Raw genomic sequence first — 13253 nt, 5'->3', positions numbered from 1 at the left:
TTACAGCCAGTGCTGCCAACGTATTTCGCGCGCATACGACGTTGCCTGCATGTTGCGCGCTCATTATTTCGTGCCTTCACGTTGAAAATCTGGAGTGAGACAAAGTAATTAGAGTGAGACAATGTTAACATTGTCTCACTGATGAGTGAATTGGCCACTTTGCTTTCTCAAATCAGTGAGAGAACATGTACATTGTTAGGTAACTGTAGGAAAATAATTATTTCTACACGTTGGTTTTTATGACTCATTTTAATTTGATTTGGATTTTATTATTGACTGCTGCTTTAAAACTTAGTACGGTTTAAGATGGTTTTGGATTGAAAGCCAGAAACAAGTAATTAATGGGTGGTTGATTGGTAGACATGCTACTTGATATTAAATACTTCCAATGTATTTAACTTTTAAATACTTAGACTAATTTTATCTACCCCATCATTTTCATAACGTAAGTGGTTGCACTTTTTTAAGAATCCAGAAGGATCAAGAAATAAGCCTAAAAACCAAAGCCAATTTAAGTAATATTAATGTAAATAGACACTTAAATATGAACCAACAAAAAAGTAAGGTAGTGGGAATTAAGATAAATTTCTTCAAAAACTACTCTTTTATGCTAATTAATGTTTAACAATACGAGAAGTGACCGCAATTAAAGTTTTAGCAAAACAGGCCCTACATATTAGACGAATACGTAAAGATCAAGATAAATCTATAATTTCTATATGTTCGAAATTCGCTTTTATTCGATGGGTCAGTGATTAGGGAAGTTGTGTCCCTATAGTAGTAAACACTTTATTTACATCTTGAACTACTTTAGACCTGTGTTCTACTAGTTGTAGATGAATTGTACAATAACATGCTCATACAAGGGTATAATATGATATTCACATTTTGATAGGATATTTTATTTGTTAAGCTCATTTTAGGCGGAGTCAGAAATTGCTGATGTTTGCGAAACGTAATTCTGGTGTCCGAGGAAAAATCATAGGCCTACTGGATCTCTAAAATTGATAAAATTAGTGTTTTTTGTTTGAAGAGTATTTTAACTACTTAAAAAACAATACTTTAGTTCGAGATTTCATATAATTTGTTTTTATACTCAGGCCTTTTAGATTTAAACTGATTTAGTAAATTACAATAATTCTGATCAACACCAATCATGGGTAGTTGACACTTATCCAAAATATACTTAAACTCTTATCGAGACATATCTAGGTTAAATTGTTTAGCACTTAGTTTTGGTATGTAATTTTCTATTAACGTCCCTGCAAGAAAATTGTATAACAACTTGAGTATTGTTAATGGGGTTTCACGTTTCTTATTCTTGATTTGTGATGACAGAAGCATATCATGCTTAATACAAATATAATTGTGCTAGCTAGAGGCCTTGAACTCTCACACACGACTAAAATATCATTGGTGGCAATTTTACGCGGTCATTTTTGCAGAATCAGAAGAGGCAAAACAAAAGACGACTAAGGTGTACAATTTGGCGCAGCCTTGAACCCTTGTATAATTTAAACTCACGTTTTTGCTTCCGAGATGAAGATTATTATGAGATGTTACAAAAACCTAATTGGAGAGCGTCGTGAAGTTTTTCTAGAACGTTCTGCAACATCCATACCCACGCTTCTATTGTAAATACTCCAACGTTAAAAACGAACAACGCTTTTAGTGTTGTAGGATGTGTTAAGATACTTTCAAAGTACAATCACCATATACCCATATTCGGTTACACAACCTACATAGCTACACAATTATACAAGTGTCTTCCGAAGACCACCATAACTTAAACCTACGAGGGGGCGGCACTGGAAGCGGAACTGTGAGTGAAAGTGTTATTATGCAATTCGTGTAAAAATGTGTAAATTTGGCGGTAATTCAATGCAAATCGGCGGGAACTCATACGGCGGCCTTTCCTTCGCCTTTGATCCGACTTGTGTTACCGATACGGTAATAGTGGTGCAGACGATACCAGATAAGTGGTAACAATGCTACCGTCATAATAGACCTTCAGTCTGAGATAAAAGAGGAAAGAATTGTGCTGTAATAGACTGAGACTGAGCCACATTTGATTACGTGCTCTATTTCACAATGCTTTGTGTGGATGTGCCACAATTTCTGTGTTTTCACCGGAATGGGATTTAAGAGTTTATTACGAGTCCTTGGGATTTTTGTGGACACGCGATGTTAGTTTAACAGTTTTTTTTTTTATTATTTTGAACCACACAACATAATGTGGTGTGATTTATTATGCTCGTTATGATAATTTTGTATCATCGTTAAGCTTGGGGTTTTTTTGAATCACAAGAGTGATTTTTTGCTTCTAAAACTGAGTTAAAACTGAGCCAAAAGTCACACTATCCGCTTGGTAAACGGAAGGTTGCTGATTCGATTCCGAGCAAAGACATTTAGCTTTTTGATGGATCATATCAACACTGGACTCGGCCGTCCCTGATCGCTGGGCTTTCAATTTGGCGCTGGCTAGTTAATTAGTCAAATAATTAATTAGTAAAGAGAAATATAAATTCTTACCAATCACTCTTTTGAATTCAATTTGGTCTGCAATACCCCTAACTGATCCTCCTTTTACTGTCTTATTTAATGTATTGTTAGTTCACTTTTTTGTAAAATAAGTTTTGGTAATTTTTGGATTATTATAAATTCGCCGTTTTTTTATACTTTTATATGTCCAACTCTTTGAAGAAAAGCATATCAGTGAGCTTTTACGAATGAAGTGACATCTATGGAGTTGTTTATAGTAGGGTTAAACACCGTAACAATCTCTAAATGGTCATCCGCTCCAAAAACGAAACACTCTATTCCCTTGTCTGAGCTATAGCACTAGCACATCATTAATTCGGACATAAAATCGTTTTATGTCTGCGAAACATAACTGAACACAAAAGGTCAACACATTCGTTAGCTAACGCATGTTACCACTTACTGATTTGGATTACACACAATGCGTAATTCGATATTCCCTAGACCATAATTTAGCATTTATCGACAGTAAAAGCAAAGAAAGTGGAAAGCTAAGGTCGTGTGGTCGATTCTTTACCGTGTCAATTATATCCCACGCGGCATCACGAAATCCATTTGTTAGGCATAGTAAACTTGCAGTGTAATAGTACTTGGCTAAGACAGAAAAAAGACTAGAAGATCTAAATTGGTTAATGACCAATGTCACATCCACAGTTAGTCTGCGAATAATTGAGTTCAAACAAATATACCAGATATAGATGATATTTACGAGAAAATAAAAATCTTCAACTTTCAGTATCCAATTTCCATGTCAAAATTGTACTGTGGTTTTAACATGTAAATTAAATTAACTATTTTAGCCTCCGAAAGATTGTGCTGATTATAATTAATTGTTTCTTACATGTTTAATCTATGCTAGTATCTACTTTGCTAAGGGAGAAAATACAATTTTAGACTGTAGCAAACCCCACGAGCGGTTTATTCAACAATAATTACTTTCCTTTAAATAAAAATAAAAAATAAAAAAAAATAAAATAGTTAGCAACTGGTCCATATACATGTCGTTTTGTGATGTTTTAGTATTTATCTAATTACTTTTAGATGAGAAAGGGTTCTCCAGTACAAGGGAGTTTCTTATCGTCTAAGAACATATCCTTTCGTGTTTTCTATACATGTATACCAAGCTTAAAAGACGGCCCATAACAAACGGGTAACGAAAATGTCACATAACTAAAAACATAGACAGAATAATTAAATTCGCATGCTTCCTCAGCTGTTTATTCCTACTAAAAGCCATTGGTTTTTGGAAGGATATGAACCATTAGACTTACGGTGCAATTTTATCTTAACTACACATAGCGAAGGATGTTTTTAAAACTATTCTACTTTAGGTAATACCATAACTTAAAAAAAAAAAACATGATAGCATATATGATAGGTACAGTAGTTTTAAAGTTGGCGTAATAACAAGAAAATAATATTTGTGTTTCGATGACATTGATGTTTTTACGATTTGGTATTGGAACAGTCGAAACCCTTAAAACTCACTCTATATACATGTACATAAACTTATACCGGAAAGACGGTAAACATACTTTAGCTACAACAACACATACTAACAAACTAAACTAAATGGTTGCACTTCTATCTATGTTTAATTATAGGATCATGTTCAATCTGTTGAAACTAAATCAGTCAATAAATAATTGAAACACATGAAAGGAAATGAGAAAACGAAGGAAACACAAGTCATAGTTTATGTGAAGTCACCGTCATTGGTTACAGCATATGCGGGCGTTTAAACATATAATCACCATCATTATGTTGGGCAAGCACCAAGTAATCTGCTGCAGCAAATATTTCAGTGTTTGACTTGGACGTTTTTACTAGCCTATCGTAGGGCTTTAATAGGAGAGGGGTGGGTTTGATTCGTCAAATGTACAACATGTTTTGATATGCGTTTTACCAAAATGATTGTGGACCTACTCTAATTCAGAATGTTAAAATGGTGAGATGGTGGCATATAAAACTTAGTTTTCCCCAAGATATAAATGTATCTTATGGGTGAAGATTTTCCATCATCATGGTTCAAATGAATGCAATTAATTTATGATATCCTTCCATCCTATCTAATTATTTAACTAACATATCACATTATTTATATATTTATTTATATATAACATATCACATATTATTTCACCAACATAAAACAGATTTGACCAAAACTGGTCTCCCAGAATTTATAACCAACTAGTAAGAACGCATTACAAAATTTAGCCTTAAGTAGAGAAAATATTTAGTCAACTTACGAGCATTCAAATGTTATCAACGTAAAACAAATAAAACAGGGTTGCAATTTTATACATAATAGGACAAGAAGTTTATTTGCAGACTGCTGTATCCAAAGTCAATGTTTCTGTTCCAAATACATCATGGCAGCATCGTCCAAGTGTAGTTCCTAGGCTAGCCGATTATATTTGCGGTTTTACACAATGAAATATGAAATGCGAGTCGGACGGAAGGGCAAGCTGTTTAGAAACTGAAAGTGACGTCTTCCGTAGAATTCGGCGACCGGGTGTTTGACTGCGAGCACAGCTGATCTTGTTATAGTGTCTATCAGCTGGGCAATGATGTCGACATCAGAAAAATGTTCTCCATGAATGATCACTAATAGTTATTTGTGCAACTAGTGAGAAAAGTGAGCAATTGACTCACTCGAGAGAAATCCTTACTCACGATCCGTAGGCGAGTGAGGAATGGTTTCTCGAGTGAGGCAATTGTACTTTGAACTCGAGTTGCACATTATACTTTTCCTACAGTTACCATAAAACAAATAAATTGGTGAAGAAACATAACCTATTTTTACACAGAAGTGAACTTTTAATATAACATTTAATGTGAAGTGACAAATACAACAGTACAACAGCTGACCAGCTGATTTACAGCCAGTGCTGCCAACGTATTTCGCGCGCATACGACGTTGCCTGCATGTTGCGCGCTCATTATTTCGTGCCTTCACGTTGAAAATCTGGAGTGAGACAAAGTAATTAGAGTGAGACAATGTTAACATTGTCTCACTGATGAGTGAATTGGCCACTTTGCTTTCTCAAATCAGTGAGAGAACATGTACATTGTTAGGTAACTGTAGGAAAATAATTATTTCTACACGTTGGTTTTTATGACTCATTTTAATTTGATTTGGATTTTATTATTGACTGCTGCTTTAAAACTTAGTACGGTTTAAGATGGTTTTGGATTGAAAGCCAGAAACAAGTAATTAATGGGTGGTTGATTGGTAGACATGCTACTTGATATTAAATACTTCCAATGTATTTAACTTTTAAATACTTAGACTAATTTTATCTACCCCATCATTTTCATAACGTAAGTGGTTGCACTTTTTTAAGAATCCAGAAGGATCAAGAAATAAGCCTAAAAACCAAAGCCAATTTAAGTAATATTAATGTAAATAGACACTTAAATATGAACCAACAAAAAAGTAAGGTAGTGGGAATTAAGATAAATTTCTTCAAAAACTACTCTTTTATGCTAATTAATGTTTAACAATACGAGAAGTGACCGCAATTAAAGTTTTAGCAAAACAGGCCCTACATATTAGACGAATACGTAAAGATCAAGATAAATCTATAATTTCTATATGTTCGAAATTCGCTTTTATTCGATGGGTCAGTGATTAGGGAAGTTGTGTCCCTATAGTAGTAAACACTTTATTTACATCTTGAACTACTTTAGACCTGTGTTCTACTAGTTGTAGATGAATTGTACAATAACATGAGCTACGTTATTCAACAAAAATACCCCCTTACATTCAAAGTAAAAATTTAACAAAAATGATTAATACATGTTCAAAAATTCGCTTACTCTATGTGCGATGTGTCAGTGATTACTCTATGGAGAAGCTGCGTCCCATGGTGGTAATTATAACCGGAAGTAGCGATGGGAGCTCGTCACTTTCTTCCGCTGATGAGCATCATTGTGTCCCAGTGTTTGCTAATTCCTGCTGCAGTTACAACTATGCAATATGCATTTGTACATCACTTCACTGTCACTTTCCGAGCATTTACTTCCTCAGGTCACTTAACTGCTCACAGTACGTAACAATTAGTAGAAACAAGTCAAGTTATATGCAGAGAATGTTAGGGAACTACTCTTTCCTTCTTGCATTTCAGTATTATTATGGTTATAAGATCTAGGTGAAATGAATTTGAACTGTTTGCTTTCTATTCACCTATTTTGAATGGCTGGGTAGCTGAGTGGCAACAGTGATCGTCTACAATCCAAATATTGACAGGTCTATCTAGAGAGAAAAGTGAGTAGCTTTCTGATGGTTCGTAACTGGACCCAGCTGTTCCTGATCATTGGGCTCTAAATAAATTATCCTTACTAAACAGCTGATCTTACAGCAACAAAGCTACAAAGGATATCTTATACCATTCTTACACTCATCCATCACTCATAATTTGGGTTCAAATACACACCCAGGTGGCATCTCCATCTGATTTATATATGATAATTGATAATTGATTACAAGACCTACTAGCTAAATTGACACAAAGCTATTTTCGACCTATCCACCTCTTAATAGTGTTAAGTATACGAGATCCATTGGGCTGAACACTTTGTTAGGGGAAAAATGCAATATAAATAGCAGACTTGGTTTGTTTAAAACTGCTAATGCGAGCTGTATTCGAGAATTAATATAATAATATGAATTGAGTAGTAATATTTAATAAGCAATATGTAATACTGTATGTATATAGTAATAGAAAATTAATGTGGTTTGGACGAGAAACTACATTTTGTTCAAAGTTTGAGGCGTATATGAATCACACGTTATTAAAATACACAAAAATTACACAATATTCTAATGACCAAAACATCTTGATACACAAAAATTTTTATTTGTGCAATTAGTGAACAAAGTGGGTCTTTTTAAACATGAGAAAAAATTGCACGAGGCATTCCAAGAGTGTCAATATTATCGTGTTCAAAACGACACTTTTATCTCGAATTGCACAATATATATTGTCCACCATTTTTGGAATTTGACAACTAAAATATAATTGTGCTTAGCAACCCTACTTACATCATTGAGGTTAGGATGTTTTAGTTTTGTTGCTGGGCTGCGCGACGTGACGTGATAAAGAATGTGATTGCCAAATGTCAACTTCAAATTAGGCAAACGAAAAATAGGCTACTCTCCATTTAGTGGCTAAAAGTAGTGAGAAAAGTAGTGGAAGGTAAAATACTGGGAAATCAGCTGTTTCACAAACTAATTCTAGTGAACAAAATGTTACTTTGAATGCCACAGCTGTAGTCAAAAGAGGCTGATTAAAATTAGTTGTTAATAGACAAAGCATAGTCAAAACCTTTCAAATTTGAGGTTATGTTTACTAAGAAACTATAAAAAACAATGAATACTTTAACATAAAAACCGATAGTTTGGGTTCCTTAAATCTATGGTTGCAGTTGAAACAAAACACCAGGCATTGATAATTTAAATTCTCCCTCAATAAGAGCATATTTCTATCTCTTTAAATTGTGCAATCTTATTCTAAAACACGTATGCACAAATTAAATAAATTTATGTTTGATTTTAATTTAAAGATGCTAAATTAAAACTGCTTATCCTAAAATGTAGTTAAAAGCTTAGTAAGTTACAACTTGATACCAGTTTTGATTCATTCTCGGAAGTAACTTGTACAATTAATTAATTTATGACTGCTTATGTAATGATTAGGTATTTAACTCACTGAAGAAGGTTTCCTAATATACCGGTACATTTCTGCGAAACCATTGATTTTTTATTTCTTTACACTTTGATAGCTAAACCATTTTACCCTTATTTTGATCCTTGTATGACTATCACTGTTGCCAGCTATATAAGCAAATTCAAATCAGACACTAGAGTCATTTTATTGGATTATTAAAGCCATATAAACATTCTAAACCAGTTTAGTTCCAAAACTTCTAAAGTGTTTGACAACAGTAAACGTGTTTTGAAAATGGAACTGAATATAGCGAAGGATAATTTATTCAACCGCAATGAAATTCTCAAGACAAAATTTTTCAAAACTGAAACTATTTTCAATCCCAAAACGGCTCAAGCTATTACAAACAATAAACGCATTTGAAAATGGAGGAAGATAAAGTAAAGGATAATGAATGATTACCCACTAACACCCTCCAGACAGGATTTTTTTATTCATCAAATTTCAGTCTAAAACGTCCCAGGCTTTTGTCAACAGTAGGCCTAAACAAGTTAGAATGTGGAGGAAGTTGGAAGATGGAGAAATGAGGTAAAGTGTGTGCAGACAGACAGACAGACAGTTTTGTGCAGATGACCGTACAATACAGCGGTCAGAGACCCTAATGAGCAACTAACACCCGCGTAATAGTTACCATTATGTGACGGCGAGTGTGGTCAAAGCTAAGGTAATCGCTTGCCGCTTAGTCGCCATTCCCACCGCTTTAGCAGGTTTTAGCGATTTGCAGAAGGAACTATTTTGTGTAAATATTAGGATGCACACACTTTACCAGTATCAGTCCACAGTCCAATAAGATTAAATTTGTCGTGGCTCATTCAAAAACATACAATTCACTCGAAACAACGTCTTGAGTTAGCTCATGTAAGCTGTATTAAATTTTAGTTTGTTATAAACCTTCTGAGGCCATTGCACAATATATTATGAATGCTGGAAATTACGTTTGGTGTATGCTTTTCTAACAGATACGTTCTTAACAAGTCTAAGTAACATAATTTTTTTGTTTAATATTGTGAACAGATCACATTTTGATAGTAAATAATTTTATCAACTGTACATTTTATCATACAAATTTAACAATACCCCCGCCGCAGCAAACCTGCCGACTAAGCGAATTTCCATTTGTCTTAATTGATTTTCAATTAAATATATTTTAATAACATTAGGTTTAACGAGTACCTAGGTTTGCTGCTACAAGGAAACTAATAAAGTGTGTTTTTTTTTGTAAAATATTGATAGCTTAGTACAAAATAAATAAATTTGATCAAAATACAAAATATATCCATAAACAAGCAAACTACAACATTTGACAATATTCTCCATAAGAATAACATGGGAATTTTAAATTTAAAATATTTTTAATTTTCTCCGTTACTATTAACCGAACAAAAATACTTTTATATACTAAATTAATTGTTTTTTTAAGCTCTTTAAAAAGGTCTAAAGAGAAATTGGGAAAATTTGTGTATTGAGGGTCAAAAGTGAGAAAAACCAATTTTTGCCCCATAAAACCCCCCGTTAAGCCAACGTTCCCATGGTCCAATCATGCTGGTTCGCGAACTCATTCAAGTTTATCCCGCTTTACACCTTTAAACCAAATTTCATCAAAATTGGACAAAAATTATTCAAGTTATCGCGTTCACGGACGTATAATATATATATATATATATATATATATATATATAAGTCTATATATATATACATTAATAAAAATTTGAACAAATGGTGTTTTTGGCCTCTGGGGACATCAAAATGAAAAAGTAAATCGGTCCCGGGTCTAGGTCTTACCGTGCCACCTACGGTAATAGCTACTTCCCTATAGGGAAATTCGCTAAAAGGCATAACAGGTGTGTTAATTTTGAACCCAAGACATACATACGGTATACAATTCTTCAATTGTTAAAAATTGTGATTCTGAAAAGATAAAATCTTGGATTGAGCGTTCAGACAGGCAGCTATTTAAATTTTAAAAATATTAAAAATGTAATGGAAATAATACAATGATATGCAATTTTAGCAATACGAGTGTATTTTTATCATTGCACTAGCTGCTGTACCCGTACTTCGCAACGGGAAGAAAAATCCGTTTCATTATCATTGACATACATTTAGAATAAATAATCTATGATGAAGTTTTAGATTAAATAATCCTACCACATCCATATATAAATCCCAATGTACTCATGCACTTTTGAGAAAACTACAAGTCACACCCCCATCCATGAACCGTATACTTAAAATGTTTGTTATGACGAGAAACCTTGCGCAAAACTATCTGTTATTTTATAAATTGTGTAATTACTGTCTAAAGGGAATTTTCCATATACCTCATGTTATAAATACCTCCGCTGTACTTATTTATTAGTTATAATTTCAATTTATTACTTTATTAAGATCATGTGATTATTTGTTTGTATTACTGTATTTTGTTTTGTTTATTTCAGCTTAAGTTAACTAATAAATAGTTTTATGAAAAGCAACTTATGACGTCAAACGGATTGAAGCCAGTGGGTAACAGCTAGTAGTTGTGTAAAATATATCTCTTTGGATCAGCTGTCTGAAATTGTGAAATGTGCATTTGGCGGTTCTTGTTTACATTGAAATGCCAAAGCAAAGATAAACATGAGTTTTCTCATTCTGCCATGGAGACCAATTAATATTTACTTTTGAAAACCTCACCTCAAAACTTTGGGCATCCATGGGGCGAAGTCCGGGGGGAACCAAAGGTAGTGAATAGACCTATGACGTTCCTAGGTACATGGACCACTTTTGTGGTTAATTTGGTCTGTATTTGTTTGGTACTTTAATCGTGAGAGCTGCTCAGACAGACAGACACCACCTCAGTTTTATAATTGTATAGATTTACAATATCTGTGGTTCTAGGTTCTCCAGGATTCACTCTCTGCTTGTTATTTAAAACTACTTTGATACTCGCTATATTAAAATAAAAATATTATTCAAACTTAGTAATTTATACAGCGTGTTGTATATGGATCATATATTACACCTTGATAAAAAATATTAATAATAAATCAATTATACAGTTTCTCACATCATAATTCTAATGAATAGTTTGAGCTAAGGTTCATAGATAGATACACATTTTCAACATTGGTTTGATTCTGCATTAACGTCTAGCCTTTAAATTGCATTAGTATTCTAACATAAGACCGGTGTTTACTATCACTTTAAATACTATACGCAAATATACGATAATTTTGTCAATAATAGGTGCATTATGTATTAAAGCATACTGAGAGGTATTTACGGATGATATTTAGAACTTTCATATCATAGTACTATTTCCATTGCATTTTTAATATTTTAAAAATTTTAATAGCTGCCTGTATGAACGCTCAATCGAAGATGTGCTTTTCAGAATCGCAATTTGTTACAATTGAAGAATACCATATACCATATGTATACCATATGTATATCTTGGGTTCAAAATTAACACGCCTGTAATGCCTTTTGTTAAATTTGTATGATAAAATGTTTTACTATCAATGATTGTGGCAATACAAACGTGCCTATGTCGATATATGACAATAAGTGTATTTCCAGAATAATAATAATAATAATAATAATAATATCCAACGTGATATTTCTTCATGGAAAATTACGTACGAGCAAAGTAAATTTTTGTAATATAAAAATAATGAACTGCAGTTTTAAAGCTAGAATAATGCATACTTTGATAATAAAAGTTTCATTTAAAATATTGATAGTTAAAAATGTGCATTGGTCCCTTTATAAATAACATTTTATGTTGAAAGTCTTAAAATTGTTTTAAAGAATATGTTTTATGTTTCTAAGTACATATTTAAAGTTTATTTACACCCATACTAATCTGTAAATGCATTTGTATTTAAAGTAATAAAACACCGTGTTCAGTAAAGCATTGCATAAAGAAAAATGTTGGAAGTCGCTTACACAGACAATATTATACATAACGAAAAATGTGTGTTTAAATTTAAGGGTTTATTACTGTTTTACCACTTTGTTGATAGAATCTCTTGTTGATAAATAAATAATATAACTCCTAACTTTTAATTGGTATTTCCCATTTTAACTTTTAAATGGTATGACCCAACCAAAATATTACTAATTGTATATACATTGAACAGTTCTAATTCCAGTATATTCGTAATTTGATGGTCTAAAAAGACTAAAACAACCGATAATCAAACAAGAATAAAAACCATTCTTTCACTACCATAAATCCTCAACAATGTGACCAAACCACATCATGTGTTTCTCCAAACAATCATTGATGACCAATAAACGCCGGTTTTTTTTTCATATAAAATAATGTAAAGACTTACTTACCAGCTAGGGTTATCCACACGACAGAAACAGACAGACAGACAGACGCGCTGCAGCACCTATATTTATATATTCGCACCGAAAGGGAAAGTGAAGATGCCCCCCTCCCCACGATGGCACCCTGCTGACAAAGCCTAAGTATCTGTTTTACCTTTGTATCATCAATGGAGTAAAGTTCAAGGTCGTAGTTTTTGGATTGTTACATAATTATCTATTAATTTATAAGGCCATGGCTAATAATTAGGAACCAATAATCCTATTCGCGTTCAACAATATGCAAAATATTGACCCAACTGTTTTGTTGTTTTTGTTTATTCTTGAATATCTGTATATACTGAATATACTCTCGATAAATCCATTAATTTAATGCATTTACAAATAATGTCGGTACAGTACAATGATAAGGGCCACCATACAAATAGCTCAAAGTATTGGCGAAGGGGTTATGGTCTGATTTTTCATATGTGAAGTACGATGTATTTTAAACGAGAGAAGTATAACCAAAGAGAATTAAGATACCTTACTTCTCTTTGGTCCATCGATTCTCTTCACAAGTAAAGTATTAATATAACGTGGGAAATGGAGCATTTTTGTGACAAATATCTGGATTCGATGTTGATTACCAATTAATATATTGTTCTTGTTTATATTTGAATAACT

General features: G+C 33.0%; 1 protein-coding gene across 2 annotated transcripts in view; it reads right to left on the bottom strand.

The window, feature by feature from the left end:
• The window catches only part of LOC128994989 (uncharacterized), a 39694-nt gene extending 27072 nt beyond the window's left edge, over window positions 1–12622 (bottom strand). For both annotated transcript variants that reach the window (XM_054419851.1, XM_054419852.1), the window contains exon 1: window positions 12597–12622. The gene's annotated coding sequence lies outside the window, so the exon portion shown is untranslated. The remainder of the gene's footprint in view (window positions 1–12596) is intronic.
• Between the last annotated feature and the right edge of the window lie 631 nt (window positions 12623–13253).

This window comes from Macrosteles quadrilineatus, unplaced genomic scaffold (genome assembly GCF_028750875.1).
Source record: "Macrosteles quadrilineatus isolate MER2022 unplaced genomic scaffold, UCM_ALF_1.0 Scaffold_5__1_contigs__length_97177068, whole genome shotgun sequence".
NCBI lineage: Eukaryota > Metazoa > Arthropoda > Insecta > Hemiptera > Cicadellidae > Macrosteles > Macrosteles quadrilineatus.
This window is presented reverse-complemented; position numbering and strand designations above follow the sequence as displayed.